Source organism: Artemia franciscana, chromosome 16 (assembly GCF_032884065.1).
Source record: "Artemia franciscana chromosome 16, ASM3288406v1, whole genome shotgun sequence".
NCBI lineage: Eukaryota > Metazoa > Arthropoda > Branchiopoda > Anostraca > Artemiidae > Artemia > Artemia franciscana.
Window position 1 is genome coordinate 18,350,891 of NC_088878.1, and position 22,603 is coordinate 18,373,493.

At 35.5% G+C, this 22,603-nt stretch overlaps 1 protein-coding gene across 2 annotated transcripts in view; it reads left to right on the forward strand.

The window, feature by feature from the left end:
• Positions 1–3,958: 3,958 nt before the first annotated feature.
• LOC136037167 (uncharacterized) overlaps positions 3,959–22,603 on the forward strand; it is a 71,182-nt gene continuing 52,537 nt past the window's right edge. Inside the window, exon 1 of one of the 2 annotated variants that reach the window (XM_065719710.1) lies at positions 3,959–4,047. The gene's annotated coding sequence lies outside the window, so the exon portion shown is untranslated. Of the gene's footprint in view, positions 4,094–22,603 lie in introns of both variants that reach the window. The other variant, XM_065719711.1, reaches the window with a different exon arrangement.

Consider the following 22,603-nt stretch of genomic DNA (forward strand, 5'->3'; position numbering starts at 1 on the left):
GCTATAATTATCCTACGTATTATGAAGTAAGAATTATTTTCTAACTCAACGCTGTCCAAATAATTTATATCCACCCCCTCATGTGCAAATATATAGCCCAAACTATGCAAGTCTAATGTATTCAGTCAATCGTCACTTGTTTTCCACTTAGAGTATGGTAATTGTCTCTTAATATAGACAGATAAAACCAGTCTGTTCTCGAGTATGTGCCATTATGTACACATGTACCTTTATTTTCTAAATTTACATTTTTGACTCATTCTGATCCCCGCTGTCCTTTAACAGCACAGTTCTTTGTTCTTCAATGTAATTTTTTACACTCTTGATACTTACTTTAGGGTTTGTTGCTAACCCTATACAATTCTTTGTTATTCACTTCCATCTTCAGCAAGTTCTGATTCCTGCTGTTGCTTGTACTTCCCGCTGTTGATTATCTTCTAACTGCATACTTATTTGTTCTCGAAGTCGCATATCTTCTAACCACAAATTTCTCTGTTCTTCATTTTCATTTGGATTCGCCCTGATCCTCATTGTCGCATGTCTTGGAACTGCATTTTTTTTCTCTTCACTTTCGTTTTTGAGTCGTTGTTGTTTTTGCTGTACTTATCCTTTAACTGCACTCTTCTATGTTCCTTATATATTATGAAACTGCTGAAACGTCCTTTGGAAATTTACACCACCAAATATAGGCACATGAAATTACATATTTCTGTAATTTTTGTTCTGCAAATGCTTCTAAAATAGTTTTAAAATCTATTTTCCTTGTGTCTTCACTTTCAGTCAACATGATTTCTGAACTATTTAGTCTATCTCGATTTATTGTTGATATCACGTGCTTTTTTTTTGGTTTTAGACTGGTTTTAGCCTGAAAAAGGATCTCTATCCTGAAGGAACGCTTACTGAAATTGTTAAGAACACTTCACAGTTTCAAAAATCAATTGTTCATTTTGATGGCGGCGTGGGGCCCTTTGAAACACGGACCCGTATAGGCCCAATCGTTCCAATTACCCTTTTTTCAGCCCTGAAGAAGGGAAGGCAGGTATGAAGGGTATTTTGGGCCTAGTCTCACTCTCAAAAGCTCCCAAAATTTAGCAATTGATCATATTTTATACTGACTTCAAATATGTTTTTTTTTTCTCGTGACGCTGTCATCCTTTTGACAGCCTCTGTGCACATTCGTGCTTCAATTTTTATTTAACATCCCCTTCAATATTTCCTTAAAAATTCTCCTTATTAACCTAGCCTTAGTAGTAGTATTAGTAGTAGCAGCAGTCAAAAAAGTATGCATATACAAACCCTTTGGCTGGTTCAACATCACCCTCAACACGAACTGAAATTTTCAACTTAATATTCTAAGTTCTTCCTTAGATATAGCAGTTACACCCTTTTGATAACCTGCATCGACATGGTATGTTTCAATTTAGTTCCACGCCCAACTTAATATTCCCTTAATGTTTTACCTTAATACCCTTAGCTTCAGCAGTCGTAGTCTCAGAAGTAATGAAAGCAGCAGCAGTATTAGTAATACTAGTAGCAGATATAATAGCAATTTACCATTTGTAGTAGTGGTAATAGTATACAGGTAGTGCCTTTTGGTTTATTCAACATACCCCTTAACATTTCCTTAAAGTTTCAACTTAATACCCTGGGTTTATCTTGGGATATTGTCGATAGGCATTTTTGACAATATGTAGGAACATGGTAGGTTTTGATTTACTTCTACATTCCCTGAAAATTCCCTGGAGATATTATCTTAATACCGTTAGCCGTAGCAGTAGTTGCAGATATACCAGCAGTAGTAATAGTAGCAGCATATGATGAGTGCCTTTTGGTTTTTTCAGCATCCCCTGGGAGTTTCAACTTAATACTCTAAGATATTCCTGAGAAAAGCCTCGTTATAGTCTTTTGACAACTTTAATGCACATTGTTTGCATTGTTTTCGTCGAACATTCCCTAAAAAATCAGCTTAATACTCTTTGCCCAAGTAGAAGTAGTAGTTGGAGCCATAGTAGTAGCAGCAGTTGTAGTAACATACACATATTGCCTTTTGTAGAGTTCAACATCCCCCATAATTTTCCCTGGAAGTTTCAGCTTAATATCAAAAGTTGTTCCTAATTGATTGTTCATATGGTCTTTTGCCAACATACATGCACTTAGGGTGTTTTGATTTGGTTGAAAAACACCCAACACGTTCCGTAAAAGTTTCAACTGGATACCGTTAGCCTCAGCAATAGCAGAAATAGTAGTGACAGCAATAGGAGTAGATATATCCATCGTTTACTATACTTCTGATATATAATGGACCATTATGTCGAGCCCAGGAAAGATATGTGAGATTTCTTGGTGTTTTATTGGATGAAAATCTGTCTTTCAAGAAGCATATTGAGATGGTCGGAGTGAAATGTTTGCAAAATCTGGGCATCATTCTTAAATAAAACACACATTTCCGGGATCAATTTTACGCACACTGTACTTTTCTCTGATTCAACCATATCTGACTTGAATGTCCAAATTTCCTTATCTGCTGCACTAAATTAAAGCAATCCAACAGAAAGCTGCTATAATTATTAAAAAAACAAATTTGCATTCTCAACAAGACCTTCTAACTACAGACGCTGTATATACTATGTCGTGTGCAACCCTTATTTTTAAATTCCTCCATGGTGAGTTGCCTAAGTGCTTTGAATCTTTTTTCAAAGATTTTGTGCAAGATAAAAATTCGTATACGCTTCGAAATAGAAACCACATGCAAATTCCGCAAACGAAAACGGTCAGGTATGATTTTGATCCTTCCATCTCGTGTCCTAAAGCATGGAACACACTCCTGGATAAAATCCGTGGCAATCACTCGTTCGGTACTTTTAAAACTCAGCTTAAGAATTTTCTCACATTAAAATGTAAAATGGATATTTAAAGTTTGAATTATGACATTGATTAGTTTAATTTTAATTGGTTTGTTATTGTTTGACTTCTTATTATCATCACAGGGGCTTGGATGGTAGCTATTTTTGCCCTATGCACTGGGTAGGGTCAAAGGATCGATAGGTTTTAAATGTGGGGATCGATCAAGGATTGGTGTCTTCTCTTGTTGCTTGAGTTTTTTTGTATTATTGTATTAACTTAATGATGTGAATTATTTTGTTTATTTGTTATAAGTTTAGTGTTATTTAGCCTCCATACTACAGGCCATGGAGCTTTATGGAGACCATTGGAATAATGCGCTTGTTCGTTTTAGTATTACAACTTTTGTTGTAATACTAATGGTGCCCGTTGTCTCGGGCACCATGGCTTGAGGTTCTGTAGTTTGTGAATTGCTTACTTTGATACAATTTTTCACTATGATTTGACTATTTGCTTGTATTTGAGTCGAGAAGAAACACTGTAAATATTTTTTTTTTCGGTCACTATAAGCCTCAGGAACGGTTCTGAGTGTAGAAAGAAAAAGGGTTCAATTTAGCTTGGGCCTAAATTGGAGGGATAAGATGTGCACATAACTTATTACGAGCAATAATTTAAATACTTAAGTGTTGTTTTGTCTGCTTAGTACCTTAAGTTTCGTTTTGTTCATTGTTCCTAGTTATTATATTATGATATCTGTATTTTAAATTTGGTTGTGTATCCTTATTGAATTTTAAATTTTGTTTTATATCCTAGTTGAAAGCCATAGAATGAAATTTGGTGTGCAAAAAAAGAATTTGCACAAGTGTGGGCACTCTTATTTTTTGTTACAATTCTGCCGCCTTAAGAGAAAAGACAATTGCCGCTAAAATACTGATAAAAAATGTAAGTTTGTGCTTTGTACACTAGAATAGAGAAAACTCGTCTCGAGATATGGAGAATACTCGTGTCCTTTTGGGTACCTTTTGCGTGTCTTGGGGTGTATCTTTTGCGTGTATATTACTATATATATTGATGTAGAGCCCAATCTAGTAATTTATTTTATTGAAAACTAGTAATAGTATAATTTGTGAAATGGCAACGCTCTATTTATCATTTTCATTACTAACCCGCCATTGAAAAAGTTTCTGAGAGAAATATTTATGTATTGTAAGTAGCTAAATGAATCGGGTGTATATTACCTTAAGGAGAACTGGTAAGATTAAAGGAGTGCATAATTTAGATTTGGGGCCAGTTTATGGGCCTTCTGGTGTCGTCGCAATTATACTCTTGGATGAGTGACCTTTCCTGCTATGAATTTAACACAACTTTTCATTCAAAGATAAGTGCTTTCAGCTGCCTTTGCTCACCACTTCCTCCCACTGGGTGCTTGTATTTTTATCAAGTTCTAAAAGGCCAACTTAAATACTGTAAAAGGTGACTCTGCCCCTGACAGAAATATTATTATGCTAAAATTTTTAGGCCTACTAAACTTGCTTAACAATACCTTTCGGAAATGTACAGATGAAGTAAGCATTTGGAGACAATATGGAGAGGTGTTAAAATTGCATTTTATAGCCTGATAGAAAAACAAAAGAACAAGACAGGCTGCAATTCAACTCTAAAATCAATGGCATTCCCAGCTACATTGGTATTGGCATAGAGTAGGATTTATTGAGAAGGAAAAATGGCAAATTCAATATAGTTTCACAGTCTAGAATTAAATTTGTCTTATAGTTTTATTTCTTTACCAAATAGGCTAGCCTTTAGGCTACTGGGTCTGAAGGAGAAAACTTGCAGATTTTATGCAAATATAAAATTAATACAAGCTTTCAGATAGTAAGACCACTAAGCAGTTTCCTAAATTCTAGGAAGGATTTGACTCATCAAAAATTTGGGTGTCTAAGGTAAAAACCAATATCTGATTGAGTAAAATTATGCTAAAACCCTCAGATATCAAAGAGGAATTAAGAAGCATTGTATTTATGAATGAATGGCTAACAATCTAAGCTATGCACCAATAGAGTTTTTCATAAAATTATTCAAGATTAAGCACTTGAAATTATTAATTTATTGACCTAGGCTACCTCAAAGAATCTCTTCTTTGAAATAGCCTATCAATTATCCTGTTTTGATATAAATGTCCTTTTAGTATTTTAGTTTTTTTTTCACAAATTAACAGAAAGCTGATTGTTTACTGAGACTAAAATATTATTTTATTACTTGATATTTATTCTATTAATCACAAATACTAAATATAAATTTTCTTCTTCAACTGCTTGTCAAAACAGAGACCACATTATGAATTTATGATAGAAAATTACTGCCACTATGATGAACCAAGTACCAAGTTGGCTGGAAGTGTCCACCCTTTAGAGTGGGTGGCTGGCTGCATCCACGCTACAGGCAATAAAAATTGTCTGTATCTGTTCTGTAATTAGTTTTAAGATAAGTCTCTGAAGGTGAAAGTTAAATTAAATTTACTAGCAATAAATAGGTATTCTCAAGCACCTTTACAATAGTCACAGAGGTGATGAACTCTGCAAATAATCCATAAATAAGTTGTGAATTTAAATGAGTAATCTTCAAGACAATAAAAAATACCATCCTTTGTTTTAAAAAAGCCCCCTTGGGCTAAAGATCTTCCACAAACTAATTGAAAAAAATTATATGGGTTTAATAATTATAATAGAGAAAAATTACCAAGAAGCGTTTTCTTGATAAAAAAATGGAAAATTTGTCAACATAAAAACAAAAAATTTACTGACAAAAAGAAAACAAATTTAAAAATGATCTGAGTATTGTATGAAATATCCATATTCTTTTTTGCCCAAGTTCTAAGTTGTGTTAATTATTACAAGTGAACTCTGCTAATGATAAAACAACAAAATGAGGTACAAGAAGCTGTAAGATTGTAGCCAAAGTTGCAGCTAATTTTCAAAGTAAAGTGATAATGACCAGTTTTATTTCAAGAAGAAAAATGTATTCAAAATGAAGAACCTAAGAATTTTTCACAAATTGACCAAGGAAAGCAGCACTTCTTACAATTAGCAAATTTATCCACTGCATGATTAACATAAAGCTTCTCTGCTTTTTATGGTCAGGTAACAATCACCAAAAAATCATCTCCTCTGACATAGACTGCAAAAATATGTTTTTATGCATTTAATACACAAAAATTATCTTTCATTTGATGTAGTCAACATAGGAAGCAATAAGATTAGGTCAAGTGCATTAAGGACCAAACTGAATGCTTCCAGATTCTTCATAAGAAGTGATTTAGCATGTAATTTTTTCTGCAGTCCAAACTATATGCAGCATATCTGTGCAATACTTAATTGTGACAGGAAAGTTAGCTTGTCACATTTCAGAGATAGGTACTTGTTCTGACCTGTGTGAAAAAAAAAAAATCCTGGATTAAGTATCTTATAAGATGTTGGGTCATAGGCCTCAAGTAACTGCTTTAGAGAGTTGTTGAGATGAAACAAATGGTTCAGCTTGGTGACCAGTCCATCAATAACAAAGTAGAGAATGTCTGCTTCAAAGTCAATAAGTGGGTCATATGTGTTGTCATTTGTGGCACATATTTTTTTGATTTACTGAAGAAGGGAAAACATTAATTATTACATTAAAGATGTTTATACAAAGTTTATTATGTGAAAGATTTCTAATTTCCACTAATGTATATATTCAAAACAGCCTAGTATTCCATATAAAATGTACTGTCAATGTAGCTACTTTCCAGGATCATTAAAATAAACAGTCAATCAGGGCATTGTCTAGTGGCTATATCAAAAGGGCAACATCTACCCTTTTTTGTCTAAAATTAATTATGCATGTGTCATGTGCAACCTTAGCACAATGGATTAAATGGTACAGTTGTCCATCCTTGTACTGCTACAAAGATAAAAAAGAAATATATGTTATGCACAACTTTTAACCTACCTCACACCTAATGGCTGTGATAATTAAAAGGGTTTCATATAGGGGAGAGTGGGGTACCTTGAACCAATTTCAGTCTTGATTTTTTATGGCAAACCAAAAGACCTTTCAGGAACTTTTTTACATCAAAAGATAGCTTATTTATCAGGCTACTTCTGAGTAATTTTTTCTCTTTTGTGGGTTAATACTAAATAACATACAATCAATTTTACAAGACTTGATTTTTTAGTTCAAGCTACTCCACCCCCCGGATACCATGAATCACACCATGGGGCTTGATGAACCAGTATGATTTATATTTTTAATGATTGATTTCAGCTATAGAAGTACAAAGTTTAAAAAATCAGCTATAAAAAGTAAAAAAAAACACCTTATTTAAGTGAAAATGATGCAATGTTTATACTAAAAGCAAACTTCCCTGATTGGCAGGAGCTGGTTTGAGAGGCAAAGTACCATGTCAGGCTTCATAACAAATGACACCTCATCCATAGGAATAAATTTATCATTCCCCAAATGCTTCCAAAACTTCACTTCAATGTCCAAACTGTCAATGAGCAGTAGCTCAGCAACAAAGTGTGCCACCAGTGACTTTTTCTGAAGTGCAACAAGCCCATAGTCTCCCACCTCTATCTCAGCATTTGGAAGCTGCCAATGCCTTCTTCTTTGACATCCATTGTAAGACTATCTTTGCTTTCACAATATTCTGTTTCATCCCTTTCCTCTGAACTGCTGTCAGACATGTAAGAAAGAACCTTGTGTGCTTTTGCTAAAGCTCTAAGTGCAATCAGCAGGATCACTAGATGTGCTCATTTTCTTACTTATTGCATTCGCTTTTCCCAGCTTTTTCACATTTGCTGTTTGTTTCTTGTTTATTTTGCTCTTTTTCTTCTCCCTTTCAATTATGTCTGCCATAAGCTGATTTTTGATAGAAGTATCAGTTAACACAGTTGACTTAACTCTCTTAAGAACGCCACTTAAAACTATCTCAGCAGAGGACAAAGTATCACCTACAATCACTTTCTGCGTCCTGCCTGTTAGATAATCACCCATCCAATTCAACGTTCTGGCACCAAGGTGATATACCTCACACTTTTGAAGTAAAAGCGGAATGGAAATTTTATCAAACGCTCTATTTCTTGCTCTTTTATATCTTATCCATGACTCAGTGCTTCTTATTTTAATATACTCACGCCACCGATAATTTTTTTCGCTAATAGCTTGTAGAATTTCTCGAGGAAGAGTTTGCCTATTTTTATAGAGCCAACTATAAGCTATAGTCGGAATAAATTTGTTTTGACCCACTACCAAAGCCTCATGAATCAGCTCAAATACTTCATTAACATTGTATTTATTTTCCCTCAACTGTTCCGTGATACATAGTGATAAAATGAAATTTCGGAAAGACTCATAATCGCCTTTAGTGTAATTATATTTAAGAGTCTGTTTTTGAGGAGTAGGATCATCACCTGAAGATTTTAATGACAGTTTAAGAACAGTGTGATCACTTTTTCCTAATGGAGGTAGAATTTCAATATTTCTAACATCATCAGGAGATTTTGTTATTACCAAGTCAAGGACAGAAGGATTCGAATCATCCCGAAATCGTGTAGGCTCCTGAACGTGTTGGCATAGGTACGTGTCCTGCAATTTTTGAAGGAAATGATGCTCAAATGACTGATTAGAAAGTGAGGTTATTTTATTTTTCCAATCAATGGAGGGTAGGTTAAAATCACCCACCACTAATACCCTTGAACTAACTGTTGAAACATTGTGAAGATACTGTAATAGATTTGCATTATTATTTGGAGATAGCTCATTAACACTAGGACTTCTATACACTGCAACAATTCTAATACTATTTGTAGACCTAGGAAATTTTACATCAACCACCAAACATTCACTAATACTCACTACTAAAGGATCATTTACTTCTGTGTACTTAAGCAACGAATGAACATAAACAGAAATTCCACATTTATAGTTAGTATTCACTAATAAAGTATAACCTTCAACCTGTTGAAAATATGCTTCTGGATGTGCACAATTCTTAGGCAAAGATTCAGTAATAATAACAACATGAGGCTTATGCACTGACATCAATGACTGTAGTTCTTCAACTTTATTTGATAAAGTATCTGCGTTGGTGTAGAGCACAAGGAAATTATTGTTCCATAACTGCTTCCCTAGGGATTTGCGAGCTATTTTCACCTCGAAAAGAGCTTATCTTTACAAGTTCTAGACCACCTTTTCCATCTTTAATTTTCCAACCTGATTCTCCTGCTGTCACTTTTTGGTTAAGTTCCTCTTTCAGAGCATTATACCTTTTCTTTTGAGCAAGTTCCAGTTTTGTGCGATCATGAGAAAAAGAAAGAAAGAAGAAAGAAGCAGCATCACGTTCTATGGGGCTACGGAAAAACAGTTTGATCGGACGGCATTTTCCATTATTTAGTCTTCCCAAACGAACTGTAAATGAACATTTGACAGGGCAATTCTGCAAAATTACTTGATTCAGGAGCTTTAAATCAACCTCATTTTGACTTTTCTTAGTACTACAGTTTGGATCCTCTTGAAGTCCAAATACAACTAAATTTTTTTGCTTCATGACTAAATCTTCTACAATATCATTGGCTGTTTCTTTGCTTTTTATTTCATTTTTCAATTTTTCACTAAGGTTATCAAATTCGACTTTGAGCGATGTATTGGCATGCTTCTTTCCACCCTCAACAGAACATTTGGCAGATACCTCTTTTTCTATCTGTGTTAATTGATCACTTATTGGTTTCAGTAGTTTTTCAAATTTATCTTGAAGCTTAGTTTCGATTGTTGAAAATGAACACCTAATTTCACTCTTTATTATGTCTTTGATCTCACTGGGTGTTATTCCTTGAGTTCCAGAGCCTTTTTGCTTGCAAGTAGGACAATGCCAGAGTGACCCAAGACGACGTGTCATCTTGTTAAACAAAAGATGATTACCATTAGTTAGGGTAATTATTTTACATACAACATCAATTTCATCCCTGTAGATAATTAAAGGTTGAAGGGAATGTTGGATTGAATCATGGACAACCCCCTTCCTTTTGTTACTTGACCTATCTTTCCTGTAGCACTTGTACCCAGGCATTTTGATTTTTTTGAACTGAACATTAGCCTCTTGTAGACAAATAATCCTAATTCTATCATTATTTGCACATTGGGTAAGATCAGCAAGTTTATTTGAATTTAAAGAAACACAATTCCATTGTAGGATCTGCAGCTTAGCTAACATAGGAGAAGTTGAATAGGTGACATGCATGATGCTTTGAGAGAATTGATAATAATTCTGTTCCTATCTCAGTGAAAATAGAATTAGAAAAGTAGTATTCTGCAACTTCTTTTGTTATACTAGCTTTTTGTCTTTAGACAAATTTGATTGGAAGATTTGGTCTGCTGATGCAACAAATTTATCAAAATTTATAATATGAGGTCTAAATCTCTCTTGCATAGTGTTGACTTGAGTACATATATTAGGAGAAGCGGCCACTCTTTCAGACCAAGATTTGGGATTAGTTCTAAGATTGTGGAGGGCTGGATTTGCTTTGACAACATTGGGTTGCTCCCTAACCAACTGCAGGAGAGATGTCTCAATAGGAGGTTGGAGTGCCTGATTTTGGTTGTTTTTGGGGGCCTGTAGCCAGGGGTTTGGAAGAAGGGTTAAATTCATTTCGTTAGCCTCATTAGATCTTGGACCTGATGGCACTTTGGAGAGCTTGGCCAGCTCCATTGCAGCTACAGGGAAAGGAATATTTTCTTGATGGGCAATTCTTAAAACTTTAGTCCATTGAACCTATTTTAGACATAAATTGTGAACATGATTGATGACTACCATGACAATGGGTACATTTAGGAACTTCAGTGCATCTACTTTCTGTAGAAAGAGGCTTTTCTTGGTATTCTATTTATTTTATAAAATTATCTAATTCTTGGTATTTTATTATATTTTATGAGCTTTTAGCTGACCAAAAAGGAAGACCAAGTCAAATTGGGAACCTGCAGGTAAGATAAAGAACTTCTTACTGCTTAGTATTCCCTTAGAATCTGGCTTGCCCATATAATGAAGTTCAAGAACCTCTAGCATTTCCCCCTTGTTGTTCATAAGACCATCTTTTAAGTCTTCAGTTGACAGTTCCATTGGTGTGTTATTCAATACTATTTTTTTTGAATTTTCTGAGGTGGTCTCCACCATTCTGATGTTACAGAGATATTGCCAATTTTATATAGGTTAAGAGCTTTGCAGGCTTCATTTCTGTCTAGGACCATAACTGTTAGTGAGTCATCTCTGTTTATATTCACTGTTAAGCTGCATCTAAAATATTTGAAAAGATTTATTCTAATGTTAGCAATATTTTTGATTGAAAATGATTGGTCTTTTATGGTTGGAGTAAAAACGATAATGGGTTTGTCCTTTATATCCATAGCTGGGACTGAGATTGAGATTCCAGTTATTCCAGGAGGACTTGTAGAAGGCTTTTTACGTTTCTGTTTTCTGCCTGCTGTCTGAAAATCGTCATTTGTCTGGATTTCAGTTTTGGACATTGGACACTCTGAGATGGTAATCATGGTATCATTCTGGCTATCATCACAAGATATTGGAGATAAAAAAACAGGAATATCAGCTTCTGAAAGCCAATTAGATGATTGACCCCCTTCCCTGAGGGGACTAAAAGAACTATGAAACATTAAGTTAAGAATATTAAAAGCCTTAGTTTGTTTCACTGAGAAATTAAATGATATCAATAATATAATGGATTTACAGCAAATGGATTATATTTCCTCTATTTTAAACGGCCTGATAAAGGATAAGTAAACACGGAGGGAATGTATCTTAGGACAATTAAACTTGTTTAGCAGCTTAAACATGGATAGTGAAACATTTGCTTGTTTAACAATGTTGGAAACATGTGTGTCCCACTTAAGATCATTAGAAATTATGACACCAAGGAGCTTAACATGTTTCACTAGCATTTCGGATGGCATCGGGTCGCAAAAAACAGGAGTAGATTTCAAGAAGTTGATCGTCATTATCTGTGATTTAGTGGGATTTACTGTCATATTTAGTTTCTTAGATTCATCCGAACATTATGTTAGGATTTCAATGGGGTCACTTCTAATATTCCTATGACATACTTCAAGGATCGACAAGTCATCCACATATTTCCATCTTTCGGGGAATTCCTTGCCAATTTCGTTAATCATGACAAGAAATAAGAGTGGTCCCAATAAGGTTCCTTGATGTATTCCACAGTGCCTAGGGAAGGGGGTTAGAGCAAGTATTTTTGTATTTTACAACTTGTGATATGTTTGAAAGGAACAAAATAACAATATTTACTAATAGTGGGTCAATTTCAAAGTTATCCTGTAGTAAACGGATTAGGATATTGTGGTCAACTAAGTCAAACGCTTTTTGGAAATCAACTAAAACCAGGTTTAGCCAAATATTTGGTTTCTCTAGTTCACTTAGGATGGTGTGAACAAAGTGTACACCGTAATGGGTGGTGGAGGTTTTTCTTAAATTACCAAACTTTCAGATGTCAATGCGTGGTATAATTTTAATTTTAAGCCAGTCACAAAGGAACCCTTTGTAAAGCTTAGAAAAAAACTGGAGTGAGTGTAATAGAACCCATGTTGGTTATAGTCAGACTGGAAGATTTCTCTGGGATGGGTGTTATAAAACCTAGTTTCAAGCAATTTGGGAATTTACCAGATTTTGTAATTTGGTTAAAAATATCAGATAAAGGTCCAGCAAATGTGTCTGAAAAGGCTTTAATCAATTCAATTCGTTTATTAACCAAAAAACAAATCACACACTGTAAACTAACTACACCCTAAGAGAGCACTGCCCGTAATGCGTGACAGTATTCATTCAATCATCAAGAAAAGAAATATAAGGTAAGAAAAGAAAAGACAAAGAAGGGAAAAGAAAAGAATACAAACGTAAATTAATAAAACAAAACATAGAGAACTATCGGTAAAAGAAATTAGGATCTAATTCAATATTTTTCAATAAGAAGCTTTTAATCTTACTTTTGAACTCTGGTAGGCTATAAGCATTTCTCAAAGTATTTGGCAAATAATTCCATATTTTCGGTCCGGTAAATTTGATTGAAAAACCAGATGACGTGAGACGTCTCGTTTCTGTAACTAGTTGCAATGGATGCCGAGTATCATGTTGGTGAATTTCATCATTCCTTCGAAAAGCCGACATAAACGACTCAGGTGCGGTATTTGTGCTTACTTTGTATTGTATCAAGTATCGGCAATCTTTTTTTCTCGAAGTCGAGCCACATTTAATATTTCAAGTTTTATTAAAAACGTCTTCACACTCTGACGAGGTTCAAGCTTGCAAATTGCACGTATAGCTTTATTCTGAAGAATTTGAACTTCCATTCTGACTTATAATTTGAAGCCCAAATGCTTGTTCCATATAAAAGATATGAGTGGAATAGACTAAAATATAGGATCAGTAATATTTTATGGGGAAAAATGAATTTCAGTCTATGGAGAATACCAACAGCTCTTGACAGCTTCATGCAAAGAAATTTAATGTGGACTGCCCAATCCAGCTTTTCATCAATTATTATACCTAAATATTTAATGTGGTCAACTCATTCAATTTCTTTGTGGTCTGCCGTATTTATCTTGCTGTCGTAAACTGGGTCGTTTTCATGTTTAAAACTGATATACTTCGTCTTTTTTGTATTAAGAGAAAGCAACTGCTCTTCAAAGAATTAAGTTGCTGCCTGGAGGCAAACTTCAGCGTTTGTAATTAGTTGCTCACGGTTTTAATGTGTTAGAAATAGTACTGTGTCGTCCGCAAAATTTATTATATATGCAGAGGGGATATCAGCCGAAAGTTCATTCACATAAATTATAAAAAGTAATGGTCCAAGAACTGATCCCTGCGGCACCCCACAATTTACATCGAATGAATCTGATAAGATACAATTAGCAAGTATTTTACAACGTCTATTTGTTAAATATGGCCGAATCCATTCAAGAACCGCCGACTTTATCCCATATCCTTTTAATGTTTCAAGAAGGATGTCAAAATCAACGCAATCAAAAGCTTTTGTTAAATCTAGAAAAATCGCCAGAGAATATAAACCATCATCTTGTGCTGCTTTTATATTCATTATAAGATCCGTAATTGCGAGTTAAGTGGATCTGTGTTTCCGAAATCCATATTGTTTATCAGAAAGAATTTTATTAGCTTCAAATAGTCTTTTTGCAGCAAGTTTTAGCATAGTCTTTTTGCAGCAAGCTTTTCATATATTTTCGAAAAAATTGGAACTAAGCTGATTGGTCGATAGTTATCAATTACTTTTGGGTCTCCTCCTTTAAAAAGTGGGATTAATTTGGATTCTTTTAGTTTAGTAGGGAAAATACCTTCGTCAAGGCTTCTGTTTATAAGGACCGTAAGAGGCTCAATGATTGCTAGTTGTATTTTTCTTATTAGTTGCAAAGAAAGTCCATCTAGGCCCGTTGACCTTGTACCTCTAATTTCACAAATGCATTTTTTTACTTCATCACATGTAGTAGATGGAAATTTTTGCATTTCCGCCATTGTCTCTTGTTTCTTTAGTTTTGGAGGTGCTACCTTTGTCATTAGTTTTCTTTTTGATTTTGCATTCGACAGTTTATCTTTTATTTTTTGTCCCATATTTACAAAAAATGAACCAAGAAGACTTGAAATTTCTTCTGGTGATTTTATTGATTCTTTTTCACTAACTAGTTCTTCTATATGATGTATTTTTTTCAATTTATTTGGATCGATGACCAAATTAATTATTTGCCAAGTTTTCCTGGGGTTCCCATTCGCATTTTTAAAACTATTTTGAAAATATATTTCCTTTGCATTTCTTTTTAGCTGGTTAACTTATTTCTATATTTTTTAAACTGGTGAAAATTCTTTTCAGACGGATCATTTAAATATTGTTTATAAAGAGTTTTGCGGTTGTTAACAGAAACGAGAAGTCCCCGTGTCATCCATGGTTTTCTGGGCAAATACCCAGAAAACCATGGCTTACGCTTTGGCTCTTTCAACACAGGACAGTGGCAGTTATAACTGCTAGTAATTGAATCAATAAATGCCGAATACGCTGAATCTGAATCAACGTGGACTTGAAAGAAAAATCTTCCCACTGAATACAATTTAAGCTTAGTACCAGATCGCAATATTTTTTTCTGACTCATCTCGACAATTAAGCTTGTATTTCGGTTCTGACTTTATCTTACTTTTACCCATCACTACATCAGTGAAAGTAGCAAAATGATCTGATGTTTGAAATAATAGCAGTTCTATGAACTTTCTAACAATGTTTTGCTGAGATACAAATATATTATCAATCAGAGTCGCGGACGTTGGGGTTAACCCTTGTGGGTATTCGGACTATAGGCAGGTAAGCATATGACATACAGTTTTGAAGAAATAACAGATTTTTGTTATTTTGTAACGATAATAGATCCATATTAAAATCCCCAAGCATTATTAACGGGTACTGATGACACTTCAACTTTGACAAAAGCTTTTCTAGTTCATCCATAAATATTTCCGTATCACCTGACGGGCTATGATATACCAACACCATTATAATTTCCTGATGATTTAATTTTACCTTGTGACAGAATGACTGCAATATTCCTTCAACACGAACATTAAAATCAGGTATTAGCGAATAATCAATTCCTTGTCGCACATAATACGCTAGGCCACTTTACCTTAGCTTTTCACGGTTTAATACTTCTAACGAGAAACCTGTAATATCAAGAATTTTCTTATCCATACTCTCTCTAAGGAACGTTTCTGTCAGCGCTAGAACATCAATTTGATTATTTCTTCTATCAACTTCAGATATTTCATCATATGCTGTTTGTAATGACTTACAATTTAAGTGACCAACCCTTAAGTCCGATTTATTTATATTTTTCGAGCATTCACTTACATATCTGCATGATATAATATCTACCAATAATTCACTCTGTTCTTTGTCATCTTCACCAAGCGTTGTGTTTATCAGAGAATCCAGGCACAGGGGATTGGGATATCTAATGGGCAAGTACTTGATTTTTTGAGCTTTCGGATGTTATTTATAACACCAGAGGGAGAAATTTTGTTCTTCACTGGACCATCGCTGGCTCTCTTCTTTCCGATGATCTCGTTCGTTATCTCGTACAGCGACCTGCTGTCTCCGTTCTTGGCAGCTTCTTCAGCTTTCGCGGCCTTTGCTTCGTAGAAATGGCGTTAGTCTCGGCGCGCGCTCTTTTTGACAGCTTTGTCAATCTGTCTGTAATTCTCGGTCTTGTAGATCTGATTCGTGTCGTGGCAGGCAAGGATCTGAAGTTTTGCGACTTTTCTCTCCTCTATGAGATGCCTCTATAAGTCTCTCCTCTATAATTCTGAAAAATTAGAAAAAATGAGGTATTTTTAACTTACAAAGGAGTGATCGGTTCTTAATGAAATTTGATTTTTGGAAGGATATCGTATGTCAGAACTGTTATTTTAAATCCCGACCGGATCTGGTGACATTGGGAGATTTGGGGGGGAGGGCGGAACCTAAAATCTTGGAAAACGCTTAGAGTGGAGGGATCAGGATAAAACTTGGTGGTAAAAATAATCATAATTCCTAGATACCTGATCCGCTCTCTTTGGGGGAGTTGGGGGAGGAGGGTTAATTCTGAAAAATTAAAAAAATGAGGTATTTTTAACTTACGAAGGAGGGATCGGATCTTAATAAAATTTGATGTTTAGAAGGATATCATGTCTCAGAGCTCTTATTTTAAATCCCGACCGGATCTGGTGACATTGGGGGGAGTTGGGGGGGACCTAAAATATTGGAAAACCCTTAGAGTGGAGGGATCAGGATGAAACTTGGTGGGAAAAATAAACAAGTCCTAGATACGGGATTGACATAACCGAAACTGATCTGCTCTCTTTGGGGGAGTTGGGGGGGGTGGTGGTTAATTCTAAAAAATTAAAAAACGAGGTATTTTTGAATTACGAAAGAGTGATCGTATATTAATGAAATTTCGTATTTAGAAGGACCTCGAAACTCAGATATCTTATTTTAAATCTCGACCGGATCCAGTGTCATCAGGGGGGGGGGGCGGAAATCTTGGAAAACGCTTAAATCGGAGAGATCAGGATGAAACTTGGTGGAACGGATAAGCACAAGTCCAAGATAGGTGACTGACATAACCGGACCGGATCTGCTCTCTTTGGTGGAGTCGGGGAGGGGGTAATTCGGAAAAATTAGAAAAAATAAGGCATTTATAACTTATGAACAGGTGATCAGACATTAATGAAATTTCATATCTCGTAGGATATTGTGCGTTAAAACTCTCATTTTGAATCTCGACCAGATCCGGTGACATTGAAGGGAGTTGGAGGGGGAAACCGGAATTTTTGGAAAACGTGAAACTCGAAGTATATTAGGAATGGGTGATCGGATCTTAATGAAACTTGATATATAGAAGAATCTTATGTTTCAGATGCTCCATTTTCAATTTGAATTGGATCCGGGGACATATAGGGTTGGAGGGGGGAAACAGAAATCTTAGAAACGGGAAATTTTTGGAAAACCCTTAGAGTGGAGAGATCTGGATGAAACTTGATGGGAAGAATAAGCACAAGTTATAGATACGAGATTGATATGATTGATACGGATCTGTTCTTTTTGAGGGAGCCGGGGTTGTTAATTTGGAAAAATCAGAAAAATTGAGGGTGTTTTTAACTTAAGAACAGGTGACCGGATCTTAATGAAATTTGATATTTAGAAGGAACTCATGTCTCAGAGCTCTTATTTCAAATCCCAACCAGATCTTTTGACATTGGGGGGAGTTGGAGGGGGAAACTGGAAATCTTGGAAAGCGGTTATAAATGCCGTAGATACGTGATTGACGTAACCGACTGGATCCGTTGTCTTTGGTGGAGTTAGGTGGTGGGGTTCAGTGCTTTGGCGGGTTTGGTGCTTCTGGACGTGCTTGGACGATGAAAATTGGTAGGCGTGTCAAGGAGCTGCACAAATTGACTTGATAAAGTTGTTTTCCCCGATTAGACCATCTGGGGGGCTGAAAGGGGAGGAAAAATTAGAAAATTTTTGGTATTTTTAACTCACGAGTGGGTGATCGAATCTTAAGGATTTTGATATTTAGAAGGAACTCGTGACTCAAAGCTCTTATTTTAAATCCTGATCGGCATAAGCCTCTGATTTTCCTTTTAAAGCAATGTTTTGATTCTTAGAATTTTGCTAGAGCTCATACCATATGAGCTTTTGGCTCTTCCGACCTCGTCACAAGTGTCATATGAGCTCTTAGCTCTTGTTCTCATTCCTCTTCAACTTCAGGGAGAATTTGGCTACTAGTAGGTTTTGGTCTGATCCAACGTCAGCGCCTCTATACGCTCTCACATCTTGTATACTGGAGCGGAACTTCCGGTTGACTAGACAGTGGTCGATCTGGTTTCTAACTGCACCACCAGGGGAGGTCCATGAATACTTGTGGACGTCTCTATGAGGAAAGAGGCTGCCTCCTATCACGAGATCATTGGCCATTGCAAAGTGAATCAGCATCGTTCCATTCTCGTTACGCACGCCCATGCCATGCCTACGGACTCGTCGTTGCCAACGATGGTGTTTAAGTCGCCGAGAACACACATGATATCATGTTTCGGAATGTTGTTGATCACTGCCTGTAGAGTGTGTTAGAATTCTTCTTTGGTCTCGACTTCTGTGACGTTAGTGGGGGCGTAGTAAACTACTACAGAAAGTTTTGCTTGTCGTCCAGTGAAACGCACTTTGAGAATTCTCAAATGTGTGTCGCCGAGAACACACATGATATCATGTTTCGGAATGTTGTTGATCACTGCCTGTAGAGCGTGTTAGAATTCTTCTTTGGTCTCGACTTCTGTGACGTTAGTGGGGGCGTAGTAAACTACTTCATAAAGTTTTGCTTGTCGTCCGGTGAAACGCACTTTGAGAATTCTTGGCGATATGGGAGTCCATTTCACATATCAAGAGAGATCTTGAGGTTTCCCTCCTCATGATGAGTGCAACTCCTTGTTCATGCGTGCTTTTGGCGCCGCTGTAGAGGATCTTAGAATGGTCTTCAAGTTGTTTCTCTCCGGAGCCAGTCCATCTTACTTCGGACAGTGCCAGGATTTCTAGATGGTATCTACGCATCTCCTGGAGTACTTGTTCGGTCTTTGATAGTTGGAACATCGTTCGGACATTCCAAAAACCAAATTTTAGGTTATTGTTTGCTTTTAAAAATCGTGTCTGGGGGCATGCGTTTGTCGTCGTCGGTAGGGGTTCAGATCCGAGGCTCTTCTTTAACGTTTCTGTTGCAAGAAAATGTTTCCCCTGGGGATTAGGACCCTCCTCCTTTGTCCAGGCTTGGGACTGGCTGCTGAGAGGCACGAATTGTGCGCGCCCAACAGGCCATGTAACTTACTATAAACATTTTAATAACTTATAAATAATTTATATAATTACTTACTTAATGAACTACTCCCCTTTCGATTTGAGATGGTTGAAAAAGAAAAAAAAAATCGATAAACTCCACCATTTTTAAGTGAAATGAGGAAAGGCAATGTTGGTTCTTCTGTTTCTCATTCATGATGTTTTATTTGAAGAGCAAAAGCCACATTGGAATGAAGGAACCAGGTCAAATAAAATGGCAATAAGAAAAACAGAGAAACAGTGTCAAACTAAGTAGGTCTCAGATAAAACAGGTCTTTAGTTTAAAATAAGTGAACTTGCATATACAGGGTTTCAATGTGATTTTTACCGTCAGTGATACTTGGTGGATGATCATGAACAGTATTTTCCCTGAGTGGATATCCAGAGAAAAGTTTTGGGTCTTTTTTCAAACTTTTGGTCCTTGGTCTTCATTATTTGAAAGTTTTGGGTCCTTAGTCTTCACTGTGGACACTAGGGTCTATAACTTTATATGAAACAATGAAGATCAAAGCTTATCACCAGATTCAAGGGATGAATTTTCGGTGAATCTAGCAGGCACTCAATTAACATAATCACGAAATTTAAAGTTCAATGAAAATTCAACCCTTGAATCTAGTGATAACCAATTTTGATCTTCATTGCTGTCATAAGAAAATTATGACCCCACTATATCAGTTAACTATTCCACGGATTAGAAGTTTGTTGTACGAGTCTGTCCTGATAAACTTACCTCCGTAATTATGGCTGACCAGTCTTAAACAAGCTCTGTTGGGCTGTTGATTAATGACTAAGTTTAGAGAAATGAGCCTAGCCTACATTGTTAAGACGCTTCAAAATAAAGAATGTATCTGTAAGATCAATTCCATCTTGGTGAAATTATAGTGATGGAAGACCCAAAAATGAGTGCATTACTTAGTGCAGTTTCTAAAACAGTTGGTCTAGTTCTGGAAAGGGAAGCATGTGGTTCTGGAACCACACTGGGGAACTTGTTTTTTTCAGGTGGTTGATTAAATACCTATTGTAAGTATTTTTAAGTACTATAATATACTAAATGTTGCTTGTAGTTGTTAATTGATATAATCAGGATGTTTGCTTCATTTACCTTTAATTTTAGATGATCGATAGATATGTCAATAATGGTGCACGTTTGAGATAAGCACGATTTCATATCCTTTAAAGGAATTCCTTTAACATTGTCTGCAATAATCAAATTCTGGAATCCCTAAGCGCTAGTTATGGCTCCGGGATTTTGCTAAATGGAGCTGTTTGCAGTCACACCTATTATGTCCAATTAAAAAGACAAAATTTCAGCAAAAAATCGCCGAAAATTGGTAGAAAATCGGTATTTTGGTAGGCTTGAAATTTATTCGGTAGAAAAGTAAAAAAAATCGGTAGATCTACCGATAAATCGGTAGAAGTGGTAACACTGGTACTGCTTGGCTTATAGTAAATTCTTCACTGTTTCTGGCTTTAGTTTTCAGGCTATGCAGCTTGGAAAATTATTGTTTGTTTCTTGAATTTGGCAAATCACACAGATAGACAGCTCTTTAAATATAGTTTAGTTGTTTCTTATTTTTTTTGATAAAAGACCAAAAACTGCTCTGTTGTTGAAAAGTTTGTGTCCTACCATTATTACAATACCTTGTTTGCTTTCATGAAGCATGGATCACTGGTTTTCATTTGAATTGCGTATTTTGTCGTTGTGCCAGTATCACCTAGCAAATTTTTAACCTGTCAAAGCAGCAGCAGTTGGGTGTCAATAGTTGGACTCATTTGTTTGCTCATTTATGAGCACAACTCTACAAAAAATTTAATGTTTGGCTGAAGCAAACATTGAATGGTTATTGTTAACAAGCTGTTTCTTTCTTTTTAATAAAACAGTTAAGAAGCAACCTTTAACATTTTTCAAAAGTCTGAGTATCTTTGTATAACAAATGAAAGTAAATACCAAGTACTTCTTGCAGAGGAGTCATGCAGGTAACAATTTCGGAAGTTTTTTTGTTTTGCTTTTGAATTCCTAGTTTAATCACCTTCTCTAGTTTAAAGAGAATAGGAGTTGCAGGCTTTACTGCTCCAGGACTTCTTCAACAGATGCTTCTAGAAAAGTACTTCCTTACTTGAGCTTTGCATTAACCTATTGTTTTTCACATTAATTCAATTCTGATAGCCTTTTATTTCATCTTGTCTCTTTGGGCTGTTTGCCAGATATGCAACTACATTGCATTTAAAAAATTTGATTTCTTTTGGCAAGTATACAGATATTGTGTATATGTGTATCCTGTATATCTATAGGACAAGTTCTAAGCTCTGGAAATTATTCAAAATAAGGAAGTCAATAGTTGATTTACATGGCATGCCATGAAATGCTAGAACCGATTGTGCTTCATCTTTCCTAATACCATATTTCTTTTTAAATTGCTTTTGTGTTTCATTAGATTGGGATTGAACGGCAGAGTTGACAACATAACCTCACTGTTTTTACAATGTTGTTGAAACTACATCTCAGCAACACAAAAGTGCTTAACAAACTCATCAAAGGAGTCAAATGATCTAGTAGGAAATGATTCATATTTTTCAAACGGTATAGCAAGATTGCTTGCCTCATTCTTGAATTTTATTGGCTTTTGCATCTTCAAATCTTGGTACGGTTTAATCCAATGCTTTTAAGTTTTTGAAAAGAAGAATAGCTATGTTTAACAAATCGGAATATGTTTAATGCTCATCAAGTTAGCATTTGAGAACATACCAATGTGGTGTTTTCCTAAAAGCTCCGAATATATATGAAAATACTTCGAAACACTTATGCAATCACGACTTTCTAGAATTAGTTTAAAAACGTAAAATTTTCAATTGGTTACTCTATTATCAGGTTGTTTTTCTAATGATGTCAATTTTTTTTTCAAACTCTTATGATCTATTTCTGTTCTCAAGGTTCCTAGAGTAGTTCATGTCTCTATATTGAATTATCTATCTAGCTGGGAATTTTGCGTATCTACTTTTTGTTAAACTTATAATAATAATAATTTATTTATCACCCACTTCACAAAACAGAGGTTAAGTGGAGTAAAATACAAAAGAAAAACAGCAAAAGTAATACAAAAGAAACAAATTTAATCACATACAGAAAAAAGACGGATAAGGCGATGAAAACATCCTAGCCTATAAAGCGCTTCAATAGCTAGCTTCGCAGATAATTTTTCGAAAGCACCAGTAATATCTGTCGCACAATACTTTTTAACCAGTTTTGTATTCCTCGACACCTCGCTCCTTGCGTTAAAGTTTGATTCTTTCTC